General features: G+C 42.0%; 1 protein-coding gene across 4 annotated transcripts in view; it reads left to right on the top strand.

Moving 5' to 3' along the window:
* The first annotated feature begins 254 nt into the window (after nt 1-254).
* Nucleotides 255-13,802, top strand: part of RFX3 (regulatory factor X3) — a 456,270-nt gene continuing 442,722 nt past the window's right edge. For all 4 annotated transcript variants that reach the window (XM_077475023.1, XM_077475024.1, XM_077475022.1 and 1 more), the window contains exon 1: nt 255-510. The gene's annotated coding sequence lies outside the window, so the exon portion shown is untranslated. The remainder of the gene's footprint in view (nt 511-13,802) is intronic.

The raw sequence follows: 13,802 nt of genomic DNA, 5'->3' as shown, positions 1-13,802 counted from the left end.
TTCTCGTGCTGCTATAGTGTGAATGCAGCCCTAGGTGAAGTGATGTTCGATATGATTACGTTTAATAATGAATGTACAGTCCTGAGGAGAGGAGGGGATGGTGACAATGTACAGTAGATCCTATAGATGAGGTATCCTAGTAGGTGTTCAGCGTGTTGCGCATGCGTAGCATTCTGAAGAGGGGATAAGGCGGCACAGCCGCAGGGAAGCCGGGGATGCTTGTTGCGCGCCTCTAAGGCTGTGTGTATGTCAGTGTCAGGCGGCTCCTCCTCTTCCTCCTCTCAGGTTAGGCTGCCTCCCTCTTTTGTGAGTTATAGCAACTGTTGCCTTGTGAATCCAGCGCCATAGCCACCGTAGTCCTGGCGACTGTTACCCATCAACAACAACTACTCCTCTCCTCCTCATCCTCCTCCTCCTCCACCACCACCTCTCCAACCTCCTCCTCCTCATCCTCCCCATCACCCACAACAACAAGCACCACCACCAACAACACAATCCTCCACAGCCAAGGTGACTATGACTATATTCTTGTCCTTCTTGTGTTCTAGTAGTAGTGTGGTGATCTGTGTGGGGTGTATGTGTGTCCCTGCTGTGGTTGCTCCCCTCCCTCCCTCCTTCCTCAGCCAGCCCTGTCCTGTCTCCATGCTACAAGATCCATGGTGCTGATCCATGCATGCTCTGATCCCTGGCACAGGATGAGAGGCAGGTGTCCCCTGCAGGAAATGCCCCCTCTTTTTTTTTTTCCCTTCTTGTCTGTGTTTTCCTGCCATGGAGGAAGGAGGGAGGCTGGAGCAGGGATGGGGTTAACCTCCCTGTGTGCCCACTACTCCCTATGTCTTCCTGCAGAAAAGGGGGGGATGGTGATCGCCGGTGGATGCTAGAAAGGCGATCATTGTCTTGTATCCCCCCCCCCCCCCCTGCAAATGATGGCTATATAAACAGCATGGAGCTCATTCATCACCATGATGCATCACAGCGTTGTTTTTCTTCCCCACGGCCGGTAACCCTTGCTTGTGTCATGGATGTCACAGGCCCCCCCAGGAGCGAAGGGGTTAAACGCATCCTCCTTTGTGCTGCAAGGTTCCTTCTCCCCCCCCCCCCCCCCAGGACATTATTTACAAAAGCAAGGGGGGGAGGGCAGGGATCCCTAGTGAGCGTTACAGGTGCACGCTAAGAGGTCTCCTGGTCCCTTGTTAACCCTTGCGCCTCGGCTGGGGATAACAATGAGTGGCTGATGGGGGGCTTTGTCAGCACCATGTGACTGATGAAGGTTGGATGCAACAAGATGCAGCCGGGGAGTTCAGCATCCCTCTGAGGGTTGTTGGGGGTCTGGGCCATTTGGCAAGCGGCTCCCGGGCCCCACCGTACTCGCCAGGCGCACGTTTGGTTTTACTTCTGGCCCCGTGGATTGGTACGCCGGTGTAGATGGGGTGGGGGGGGGGGGGATTCTTTACCCAAGGCTGAAATGGAAGACAGGGCGATCATTAAGAATGCATGAACTATGTGAACTTGAAACGTCTGGCTGGTTTTATCTTTTGCCGCGCAAGGTCTTCTATTGGTCATTTCTTAAATTTACTTGTTACATCGGTTTGATGAGTTGTATCGATTGTCTGTATATTATGCTGTCTACCAATAATAAATCTTATTTTATGTTGTAGTAAATGTCTATACCATAGAGATACATTTATTTAAAAGAAATATCTGCATCGCTTTCTGTGTAAGCATTTAGCTGTTTTGCTGTGTATTTTTTTGTTTTGTTTTTTGCTGGTTGATAAAATATCAATATTAATCAATATTAATGTCATTGTATAGGCCAGTAAATATAATGGAAAGTCAGCAAAAGTGTTTCACTTCTTAGTTTCTGTTATTTTTATCTTGGTTAGTGAAATCCAGAATAATACATATCTAGATAAGTGTTATGAACTTTCTAATGTGAATGTATATAAAGGGACAAGTAGTGGCACCAAAAAAATTGTTAATAAATACTTAGGGGGTTATTTACCAAAGGCAAAATCCACTTTGCACTGAAAGTGGACTTGGAAGTGCAGTCGCTCTAAATCTAAGGGGTAAATCTGAAATGAGGGGAAGCTCTGCTGATTTTATCATCCAATCATGTGCAAGCTAAAATGTTGATTTTTATTTTCCTTGCATGTCCTCCTCGGACCTGCAACGACTTTACTTCCAAGTGCACTTGCAGTGCAAAGTGGATTTTCCTTTAGTAAATAACCCACTATGAGTGCAGCTGCCCCTTTTTAAAGTGGAATGAACCACTCTAAAAACGTAGCAATAATGAAGAAAAAGTGTGGCGATAACTCATGTGATACATAGGGGGTTATTTACTAAAGGCAAATCCACTTTGCACAACAAGTGCGCTGAAAGTGCACTTGGAAGTTCAGTCGCTGTAGATCAGAGGGGGACATGAAAGGAAAATAAAAAAACAGCATTTTAGCTTGCACATGATTGGATGATAAAATCAGCAGAGCTTGCCCTAATTTCAGATCTACCCCTCAGATCTACAGCAACTGCACTTCTAAGTGCACTTGTAGTGCAAAGTGGATTTGCCTTTTGTAAATAACCCCCATAGAGTCAACATACCAAATGAACTTTCTACACGGGTCAAAGGATAAGAAAATATTTGTTATAGGGTGGCCATACGCGCTTCGATAAATGATCAATCTGATCTTCCATGATTGATAGTCACCAACTTAATTGATTTGATAGGCCACACAGGTTTCAATCGATAGTTGGAAGATAAGATAGTAAGTTATCCATTGTATCTTTATGTGCACCATGCAAATACATAATCTAAGCAATCCATATACAATCAAATATCAGGACCAAAGCATCTTGGTGCTGCTGATTAATGCTGAACAACCAATAGTCCCCCCCCCCCCTGGCTGATGGAAACTGAGTCTAACTCAAATGGAAGGGAAGTTATGGCTGTTTGATTGTTTTGATCTAATCACACATCAGTTGGATAATAAAATCAAAATCTGTCTGGTCGCTTTTAGCCATATGGCTGTACTTTTCATATCTTACTGGACTTGGCTAAAAATAACTCACTCTTTTTGAAAAGACTCATGCACACTGTTAATGACATCCATGTATTTATACGGGTTTATAGGAACTCGTATAAATATTTGTAATGATATTAAACGCTATAATTCACACTGCGCGTTTAGGTGCGTTTTTAGAAAAAAAATGGAAATGAAAGAAAATTGAATTCTGTGCATCCAGGGACAATTAGATACTGAACGCATCTAAGGCTGGCCATACATTATACAATTTTCTTTTATATTTACCAAACCCATATAACATGAGCTCAAACCTAAACACTTTCAATTTTGGATGCAATCAGGCAGGCCCTTACACTAATTAGTTGATGGTAAATCTAAAGAAAATTGAATAAGTAAATTGTATAATGAATGGATGGCTTAAGTGCATGTAAATGCAAGTATACTTAAACACACAACTTGATCGGGGAAGCATGAAGTTTGTTTATGCTTCTCAAATAATTTCTCCTGCATTTAAGTTAACCAAAAGTGGGAGGCCTAGTGTGAATGTAGCCTTAAGCTGGCCATATTTACATTGAATTTCGGTGGATTCCTGCTAAATTGGCTATTTGCTTCTGTCAACATGGACAATTATCAAGCAGCATCTGCTTCCAGTCATATACAGCCACTGTTTGGGTATACTGACAGTCAGTGGCAGGAGATTCATTCAAATGGGCTCCTGCTTTAAATGCATAAGAAGTTGATCTATGAAGTATAACAAAACATATACTTCCCAGATCTATTTTCCGTCATTTAGCCTAGGTTCACATTGGTGCGATTTGGCATGCCAAATCGGTGGCTATTGCTGGCAATGGCACCATCCGAATCAGTGCAGCGTCACGCCGATTCCCAAAAGTAGTTCCTGTACTACTTTTGCCAACTTCTGGGTGTGATTTGTATGGGTATCTGCGTAGGAACCCGCACAGATGTCTTTGAAATCGCTCCCAAAGTCGGACTGACATGCGGGTATGAAAGCTGAACTACGATTTTTAACCCGCTGTCAGTGTGAACCTAGGCTTAAATGTACTTGCGTTTTACATGTGTTTAGCTGCAGAAAAACGGCTAAACTGTTCCTGGACGCAGAAATGTCCTGTGTATGTGAATGCAGCTACACATTTCTAAATTGCTAGGTGTGAGTTCAGTCATTGCAAAACATTAGCTCCAAATGAATCTGGACGCATGTATTTTGATGTACATGAGGCCCACACGGGCGGACTGTTCGCCCAACTTAGTTCGTCAAACAATCCGACAAACAGTCCGCTCAAAATTTGCATGAACGGACTTGACCACACACGATGAACGAACAGTCCGCTGAAAGCGTGCGCGATGACGTGAACGGCACGTACGACGGGGCGAGAAATTCGACGTCCAATACACTGCAATGCAACCTTCGCCGTGTAAATCCTTTCTGAGCATGCGCGAAACTTAGTTTGTCGAACAAGCCTACACACGAGTGGACTGTCCGCTGAAACCAAGTTTGGACGGACTGTCTTACGGAAATTCCGAAAAACTTTGTTCGTCAGACTGTCCGCTGAAACTGTCCGCTGAAGCCCACACACGAGCGGACTGTCCGCTGAAACACTGTTCAGCGGACTAAGTTGGGCGAACAGTCCGCCCGTGTGTACGCGGCCTCAGACTGGTGTTTTACTTTTGACTATTGAGTCCATTGCTGGTTGTTTGTTTTGCTATTTTTTGAACTAAGAATTCTTTCACTGACTCAGTAAGAATAAGTCATGTTGACAAAACCTGTATGCATGGAAGAGAATGTTGCAGTTTATTGCAAAAGATTATCTGTCTGCATAATGTATGCTAGAAAAGTGACAGCTGGTAGTATATGATTGGTTTCTGTGGACAACACCAGGGCATTTCTCCATAATGGTCCCCGATATTGCCCTGTACATTCCTCCATAAATGGGCCCCAATATTCACCCCTACATTCTTCTATAAATGGGGCCCAATATCCCTTGTACATCCCTCCATAAATGGCCCCCACTATTTCCCTGTACGTTCCTCCATAAATTGTCCCTAATATTCACTCGTACATTCTTCCATAAATGGGCCCCAATATTCATCTGTACATTCCTCTATAAATGGTTCCCAATATTCCCCTGTACATTTTTTCATACATGGGCCCCAATATTCACCTGTTTATTCTTCTATAAATGAGCCCCAATATTTCTCTGTACATTGTACATTCCTCCATAAATGGCCCCAATATTCACCTGTACATTGCTACGTAAATAGGCCCCAATATTCACCTGTACATTCCTTCGTAAATAGGCCCCAATATTCACCTTTACATTCCTTCGTAAATAGGCCCCAATATTCACCTTTACATTCCTTCGTAAATAGGCCCCAATATTCACCTTTACATTCCTTCGTAAATAGGCCCTAATATTCACCTGTACATTTCTTCGTAAACAGGCCCCAATATTCACCTGTACATTCCTTCATAAATAGGCCCCAATAGTCACCTGTACATTCCTTCGTAAATAGGCCCCAATATTCTCCTTTACATTCCTTCGTAAATAGGCCCCAATATTCACTTTTACATTTCTTTGTAAATATGCCCCAATAGTTACCTGTAGATTCCTTTGTAAATATGCCCCAATATTCACTCTGTACATTCCTTCATAAATGGTCCCCAATATTCAACTGTACATTCAATCACAATTAGGCCCTATTATTCACCTGTACATTCCTTTGTAAATGGGCTCCAATATTCATCTGTAAATTTCTCCATAAATGAGCCCAATGTTCCCCTGTACATTCCTCTATAAATGGGTCCTAATATTCACCTGTATATTACTCCATAAATAGGCCCCAATATTCACATGTACATTCCTCTATAAATGGACCCCAGTATTCACCTGTATATTCCTCCATAAATAGGCCCCAATGTTCCCCTGTACGTTGCTCCATTAATGGACACCAATATTCCCAGTACATTCCTCTACAAATGGACCCCAATATTCACCTGTATGTTATTTTCTAAATGAGCCTCAATATTCACCTACACATTTCTCTATAAATAAACCCCAATATTCCCTGTACATTCTTCCATTAATACTAATAGGCCCCAATATTCCCTGTACTTACCTCTATAAATGGACCCCAATATTCCCTGTACATTCTTCCATAAATAGTCCGCAATATTCCCTGTACTTACCTCTATAAATGGACCCCAATATTCCCTGTACATTCTTCCATAAATAGGCCGCAATATTCCCTGTACTTACCTCTATAAATGGACCCCAATATTCCCTGTACATTCTTCCATAAATAGGCCCCAATATTCCCTGTACTTACCTCTATAAATGGACCCCAATATTCCCTGTACATTCTTCCATAAATGGACCCCAATATTCCCTGTACATTCTTCCATAAATAGGCCCCAATATTCCCTGTACATTCTTCCATAAATGGACCCCAATATTCCCTGTACATTCTTCCATAAATAGGCCCCAATATTCCCTGTACATTCTTCCATAAATGGACCCCAATATTCCCTGTACATTCTTCCATAAATATTCCCCAATATTCCCTGTACATCCCTCTATAAATGGACCCCAATATTCCCTGTACATTCTTCCATAAATATTCCCCAATATTCCCTGTACATAACTCTATAAATGGACCCCAATATTCCCTGTACATTCTTCCATAAATGGACCCCAATATTCCCTGTACATCCCTCTCTAAATAGGCCCCAGTATAGACCCACAAGAGTATATGAGACCTGGATTGTACATATTGATAATCGAAGAAGGAGAACTGTTGAGTCAGGAATTTTTCATTTGCCCTCCTCTGCAGATTTACCTGTTTTGTGGAACACCATCAAATTCAGGAACCTGGTAATCGTGATTCATTACTTCTCGGCAGTCTAGACCAGTGGTCACCAACCTTTCGGACCTCACGGACCACTAAACTCACAATTTTAAATCCCATGGACCATTAACGTGAATTTTACATGCATTATACACACAATACTCTGGCTCTCTGCCCCCTCTAGACAAAGTTTGTAAGCATTTTCAGACAAATGGAAAAAAAAATCATCTTACCCATATTCAAAACGTTTTGTATATGTGTACCAAATTGGAAAATAATTTGCCATCACTACATATACATACAAGGCTAGGACATCAAAGTGGGCCTGAACTCAAAAAAGTGAAAGTTTGTTGTGGTATTTAAACAAACATTAAAAATTGTTAATTGTGCCTAAGCAGTACCTTACTGGTACATCTGGTGCTGTGGTGGGGCCAGCATGCAGCAGAAATATGTGCCCAGCACTTTCTGCTTTCAACCTGGTCTGTGTGCCCAGAGATGTCAAGTGTTTATATTCATTTAGAAAAGATGATACATACAATCTCCCAGCATCTCCTCACTTCTTCTTTTATACAATTAGATGATTTGTCTGTTTTGGCTTTACAGATTATTTCTTTTTCTTAAAAGAGAAGTATGGGAATCCGGTTTTTCCCATAATCATACTTACCTAGGTGGATGCAATATTGGTCCGATGCTGCATCTTTCCCCCGCTGAGAACCGAGTGATCGAATATCGCTGATGACTTGGTTCTTACAGCTCCCTGAGCAGAGAGCTGCTGACTGTCAATCAGCATCTCTCCGCTCTGCTCCTCCACGCTCACTGGAGCGCTGAGCTGTGGAGGGACTGAGAGCCGCCGTTTCAATCTCTCAGAGGCTTACTTAGAGGCTGAGACGGGTGTCAGTCCAGGCAGACTGATTCCTTGATGTCAGCATAGAGAGGACTTCAGTCCACTCTCTGCTGAAAAGCGGTCACAGGAGTGCAAAACAAATTTCACTCCTGTCACCCATAGGAGAAGATCAGCCAAACAAGCTTAGGCTGGACTTCTCCTTTAAGCACTTTTACATCAATAGATTACTATTATTGACCTAATTCATAAACTGCAAGTTGCATGGCTACCATGCTAATCCACTGGTTTCAGTACTTTTTCAGTCACTGACTGGGACCTGGTAGGTATATCGGGAGTTCTGACGAAGGGCCCTGTCTGTCAATGTGATGCGGTGCTATTCATTCTCAACGGTACTCCAACACACCTTCCCAGCACACTTCCATTACAGTGCAGTTCAACACACTAACATGCTGCCAGATTTGCCACATGTGCATTTCTTGGCTAATTCAGGTACGTTGGACAAACTGTCCAAGGGAACGGGCTGCCCTAACACAATGCATGTTAATGCGTGCCCCTTTTATGCACTGCAGTGGATGGGACCTATGTGCAGTCTGTCCTCACCGGCTGCACATCTTTTTTTTTTTTTTAGGTAAGAATTGATGTCCGAGACACCCAGGTGGAGTTTGGTAATGGCAGCCTATATAGACCTCTCAGTATAGGTCGCCTTTAAATGCAAGGATTAGATGAGATCAGACAGAATAACACATTGGAAGCACACCTAGTCCACAGGAAATAGACAGTGACAGTTATTGTGCTGACATGCTTGTGTAGAGATGTTGGCTGTTGTAAGGTACTAATCTGATGTCACACTATTGCTGCGCTGTGATTTACAGAACTTAAATTAAAAAGCAGGATATTGCTTTCTGAAAGTAAAATGAGGTAACGCTCTTTGCAGTGGGAGGATGGCTGATATAAGTATACACCCAACACTCCTTTTACTATCTGATTCTACTTAACTTCACAATAAATTTCCTGTAGGAGAACAGCTGAGAAAGCTGCCTTTACATCATGGGAACTGCATACTCTGTGGTCCCTCTGAGAGAGACACATGGCCATTCTTGGTTTACACACAGTGGGTGTTTTAAACTTATAATTGGGCAAACCCAACAGGGTGAACTCTGCCTGTTTAGAGTTGACAGACCTACTGAACTGTCTTGGCCCTTACCAGGTGCTGCAGTAGTGTTACCAATTCTGGAGATCTTGAGTATTATAATTGACCAAATATGATCATGACCAGACCAGGTCACAAGCTTTGCACCCTTTCCCCATTATTGAGGGATCAGGGTCCCTTTCCTACCTGATGCTCCAAAAAACATCTGGGGTTATTTAGGGGCAGGACCTATAGGTCTCTTAAAACCCCCTTTATAATAAAGAGGTCCCCCAGATATTTGTCCCTTCTAGGGAAATGAGTACAGTGGTACATTAGTGTCTAGTAATTTATAGTTGTGTGTTAATATATAGTATATATATCATTTGGGATAGCAGGGACAAGGATTTTATTGGCATTTGTGTCCCTTTTGGGTGGATCTCCACTCACTTCCTGGCTGGGCAAGAAGTGATAACAATTTTTCATCGGGGGGAGAGAGACCAAGATAAAAAAAAAAAAATCACATTTTTAGTAGCATTTGTAAGGATGAGAACTTCATACAATGTTAATATTGCTCTCTGTGTCCCTCATTTTATGCATGCCTATCACAAGAATAGGAAGTGAGAGGATGTGTTACTAAAATGAAAAAATAAAAATAAAATATCTGTATCTATTAAAAGATCATTAAAAGTGTTTTACATATACAGTTGTGCTCATAAGTTTAAATATCCTGGCAGAATTTATGATTTCTTGGCCATTTTTCGGAGAATATGAATGATAACACAAAAACTTTTCTTTCACTCATGGTTAGTATTTGGCTGAAGCCATTTATTATCAATCAACTGTATTTACTCTTTTTAAATCATAATGGCAACAGAAACTACCCAAATTACCCTGATCAAAAGTTTACATACCCTGGTGATTTTGGCCTGATAACATGCACACAAGTTGACACAAAGGAGTTTGAATGGTTATTAAAGGTCACCATCCTCACCTGTGATCTGTTTGCTTTATAATTAGTGTGTGTGTATAAAAGGTCAGTGAGTTTCTGGACTCCTGACAGACCCTTGTATCTTCCATCCAGTGCTACACTGACATTTCTAGATTCTGAATAATGGGGAAAGCAAAAGAATTGTCAAAGGATCTGTGGGAAAAGGTAGTTGAACTGTATAAAACAGGGAAGAGATATAAAAAGATATCCAAGGAATTGAGAATGCCAATCAGCAGTGTTCAAACTCTAATCAAGAAGTGGAAAATGAGGGGTTCTGTTGAAACCAAAACACGGTCAGGTAGACCAACTAAAATTTCAGCCATAACTGGCAGGAAAATTGTTTGGGATGCAAAGAAAAACCCACAAATAACTTCAGGGGAAATACAGGACTCTCTGAAAACATGTGGTGTGGCTGTTTCCAGAAGCACAATAAGAAGGCACTTGAAGAAAAGATGGGCTGCATGGTCAAGTCACCAGAAGAAAGCCATTACTATGCAAATGTCACAAAGTATCCCGCTTACAATACACTAAACAGCACAGAGACAAGCCTAAAACCTTCTGGCACAAAGTCATTTGGAGTGATAAGACCAAAATTTAGCTTTTGGCCACAACCATAAATGCTACATTTGAAGAGGAGTCAACAAGGCCTGTGATGAAAGGTACGGAGGTGGATCGCTGATGTTTTGGGGATGTGTGAGCTACAAAGGCACAGAAAATGTGGTCAAAATTTTTGGCAAGATGAATGCAGTATGTTATCATAAAATACTGGAGGAACATTTGCATTCATCAGCCAGGAAGCTGTGCATGGGACATACTTGGACATTCCAACATGACAATGATCCAAAACGCAAGGCCAAGTCATCATTGGCTACCGCAGAATAAAGTGAAGGTTCTGGAGTGGCCATCTCAGTCTTCTGACCTCAATATTATTGAGCCACTCTGGGGAGATCTGAAACGTGCAGTTCATGCAAGACAGCCCAAGAGTTTACAGGAACTGGAGGCTTTTTGCCAAGAGGAATGGGCAGCTTTACCATCTGAGAAGATAAAGAGCCTCATCCACAAATACCACAAAAGGCTGTCATTGATGTTAAATGGGGCAATACACGGTATTAAGAACTGGGGTATGTAAACTTTTGATCAGGTTCATTTGGGTAGTTTCTGTTGCCATTATGATTTAAAAACAGTAAACACAGTTGAATGATAATAAATGGCTTCAGCCAAACACTAACAATGAGTGAAAGAAAAGGTTTTTGTGTTATCATTCATATTCTTAGAAAAATGGTATGTAATTAATTACCTGAATCTATCTTGGTAATGTTCCCATGCAATCCTCCACATAGTAGGACTTTAGGACAAAGGTTTTTAACTTTTTGTTTGAGTCACAGACACCCCTTTAAGAATCTGATGAAAACAAACAATGGAATCCCTCCCCAGTGAATCCGATTGCCTCATACATATACAGTATAACATACACAAAGTTTGACTAATGTAAACAACCCTAACAAAAAAATATACTTTTCATGCAAAAAGTAATGGCTGCTCATTACAAAATGAAATATAATCATCTTGTGAAAATTAAACAAAACAACTTTAATTCTGCTCAGATCTACTACTACTAGAAAATGAGTATTAGGACTTGCTATTATGGAATGGCATAAGATATTGAGTGGTTCTACAGAGAACCATGATACACATTTAAATTGTAGGCATGAACCGCCAACAACAAGTCAAGAGATACTTATTCATCAGTACTGTAAGCAGTGGCAAGATGTGTTTTTATTTTTATTTAACCACTAAGGATCGCCCCATGCAGATATACTGCGGCAGGGCGGCCCTTCTGTGCAAAATCACATACCTGTATGTGATTTCGTGTAGGGGGTCTGGGGCGCGCACCACCGGCAACCTGCTCCCGCTGTGATTGGACTCAATGGGAGCCAATCAGTGGGTCCAGCGGATACGATATCCGCTGGGACCCTCTGATCATTCTGAGAAGAGGCAGAGTGGCGGTCTGCCTATGTAAACAAAGAAGGCCACCAGTCTGCTAGAGGGGAAAATGGAGATTTTGTGTTTCTGCTAAGCAGAAACACGGATCTCTGTTTTCCTGTAGTCAGTGCACATCCCCACAGTTAGAAAGCACCCACTAGGGACACCCTTAACCCTTTGATTGCCCCTGATGTTAACCCCTTCCCTGCCATTGTCATTTATACAGTGACTGTGCATTTTTTTTAGCACTGATCACTGTATTGGTGTCACTGGTCCCCAAGAGGTGTTTTTTGGGATTTCCCCCAGAAGAAACAGCTGTGATAATTACTAAGGCAGTAAAACGGATCAAATCACCTGTGCAAATTAATTGGAGAGCCTGAAAACATGACCTGTTGGGGTGCCTTGGGGACTGAAATTGAGAAACACTGCTCTGTGGGATCTAGATATGGACTCATTGCTGGCCAGTTCAGTACTCTCCAGCGCTTTGTCTTCAACCATTTCTGGGTGCTTTTTGATGTGTAGTTTGAGTCATTGTCCTGCTGTAAGACCCATGACCTCTGATGGAGACCCAGTATTCTCACACTGGGCCCTATATTGCACCCCAGAATTCTTTGGTAGTCTTCAGATTTAATTTCATGCAAACGGTCAAGACATCCAGTGCCTGTAGCAGCAAAGCAACCCCAAAACATCAGTGAAACTCCACCATGTTTGACTGTAGGGACTTTATTCTTTTCTTGTTTCTTTTTTCTGAAACCAGTAGAACAATGTACCAAAAAGCTGTAATTTTGTTTCATCTGTCCACAATACGTTCTCCCAAAAGGATTTTGTCTTCCTCGGGTAGGTTTTGGCAAGCTCCAATCTGACATTTTTATGTTTCTGTGTCAGCAGTGGGGTTCTCCTGGGTCACCTACCATAGCATCCCTTTTCATTGAGATGACAATGTATAGTGTGAGCTGACAGTTGTACCCTGTTTCTGAAGGTTAGCTTGAATTTGTCTGAAGGTTAATTAAGGTTCTTTATCCACCATTCAAACAATCCTTTGTTGCAATCTTCAATACATTTTTTCTATCTTCGATACATCTATGTCCAGGGAGATTAGCTACAGTACCATGGGCTGTAAACTTCTTGACAATTTTGTGCACAGTGGACACAGGAACATTAAGATCTCTGGAGATGGACTTGTAACCTTGCGATTGTCCATAATTTTTCACAATTTGTGTTCTAAAATCCTCAGACAATCTTTTCTCTTCTCCATGCTCCGTGTGGCACACAAAGACACACAACAGAAAGGTTGAGTCAATTTTTCACCATTTTAACTGGTTGTTGGTGTTATTTCTATATTGTCGGCATTTGTTAATTGATACAGGTGCGTTTCATTTCAAATTATAGGAGCATCACAAACTTGGAATTCAGTTATTTCTTAAGCCGCGTACACACGGGCGGACTGTATGGCCAACTTAGTCAGTCGAAAACACATTTCAGCTTCAGCGGACCTTTTCAGCGTGCAGTCTGGCGTACTAAGTATTTCGGGAATTTCCGTAATACTGTCCGTAATACTTTGGTTTCAGCGGACAATCCGCTCGTCAGTAGGCTAGTTCGACGGACTAAGAATGGCGCATGCTCAGAAAGGATTTACACGGCGAAAGGTTGCATTGCTGTGTATTGGACTTCCTATTTCTAGTCCCGTCGTACGTGCTGTACACGTCATCGCGCAAGCTTTCGACGGACTGTTTGTGCATCCGTGTGTGGTCAAGTCCGTTCATTCTAAGTATGACGGACTGTCCGTCGGATTGTATGATGGACTAAGTAGGCCATACAATCCGCCCATGTGTACACGGCTTTACAGTTTTGAGGAGGTGGCATTACATTTATCCTGTCTATTTTTGGAGTTTTGCATAGAATGTGTCAGATTTAGCTTTTTGTTTCTCCACTTTTTGTGTCATACCAATACAAACAAAATAAATAAACATGAGAATG

This window comes from Lithobates pipiens, unplaced genomic scaffold (genome assembly GCF_037356315.1).
Source record: "Lithobates pipiens isolate NorthernLeopardFrog02 unplaced genomic scaffold, aLitPip1_a1.2 Scaffold_13, whole genome shotgun sequence".
Taxonomy (NCBI): Eukaryota; Metazoa; Chordata; class Amphibia; order Anura; family Ranidae; genus Lithobates; species Lithobates pipiens.
The sequence above is the reverse complement of the archived record's forward strand: the minus strand, read 5'-3'. Positions and strand labels throughout refer to the sequence as shown.